The sequence below is a fragment of the Monoraphidium neglectum genome, assembly GCF_000611645.1.
Source record: "Monoraphidium neglectum strain SAG 48.87 unplaced genomic scaffold scaffold00235, whole genome shotgun sequence".
In the NCBI taxonomy this organism is placed as follows: domain Eukaryota; kingdom Viridiplantae; phylum Chlorophyta; class Chlorophyceae; order Sphaeropleales; family Selenastraceae; genus Monoraphidium; species Monoraphidium neglectum.
In genome coordinates this window covers 17,343-18,044 of record NW_014013393.1, presented here as the reverse complement: position 1 = coordinate 18,044, position 702 = coordinate 17,343, and positions in this window count along the sequence as shown.

The following is a 702-nucleotide window of genomic DNA, read 5'->3' as shown; positions in this document are numbered from 1 at the left end:
CCGCAGGGGCCGGCCTATTCCTGCAGCGGCGCGTGCGCGTGCCTGCTGGGCCGGCCCTGAGTGGTGGCGTCCCCCTGGCCAACTACTCCCGGTCCTACCGGTTTGTGGGACGTTGTTGCGGGGACGTGCTTCGGTAGCCTTGCTTCAAGTATCCTGCCAGGGCCCACGGCAGCCGCGGGCGCCCTCTTCCGCTGCTGCCGTTGCGCAGCGCGGCATGGGCGCCCAAGTGCCGGGGACCGCGCTCGTGTCTTCTCCCCTCGTGACGGCGCTGGCCGCGGCGCTGTTGTTTGTCGGTCGGCCGCCGGCGCCGCCAGTCGTGCGAGCGAGGCCCCGGGCCTGCAGGTGGGCAGTGGGGAGCTGTTGTGGGGGGAGTGGGGGGGCTTGGGGGGTGGAGGGTGTGGAGTCAGGAGTAGGTGGTGGGTTGGGGGAGGGCAGGAGATGCGATGCACTGCAGTTCTGGTAACTTGGAGTCAGCTTCGGCAGGGGGCGTCGCGGCTATGGCGTCGCTTGGCTGCTGAACCACACTACTGCACCGGGCGGCTGCTTGCTTTGCAGCAGCACAAACTCACCATGTCGCTGTACGTCCCGCTCGCATGCCGCTGACAGGCCCAGGCCAGCCGGGGGCGGCGGGCTGCGCGGCGCCCGCTGGGGGAGCGCGCCGCCCGCCGCACCCGCCGCCCCCGGCCCCGCGGTGAAAGGACG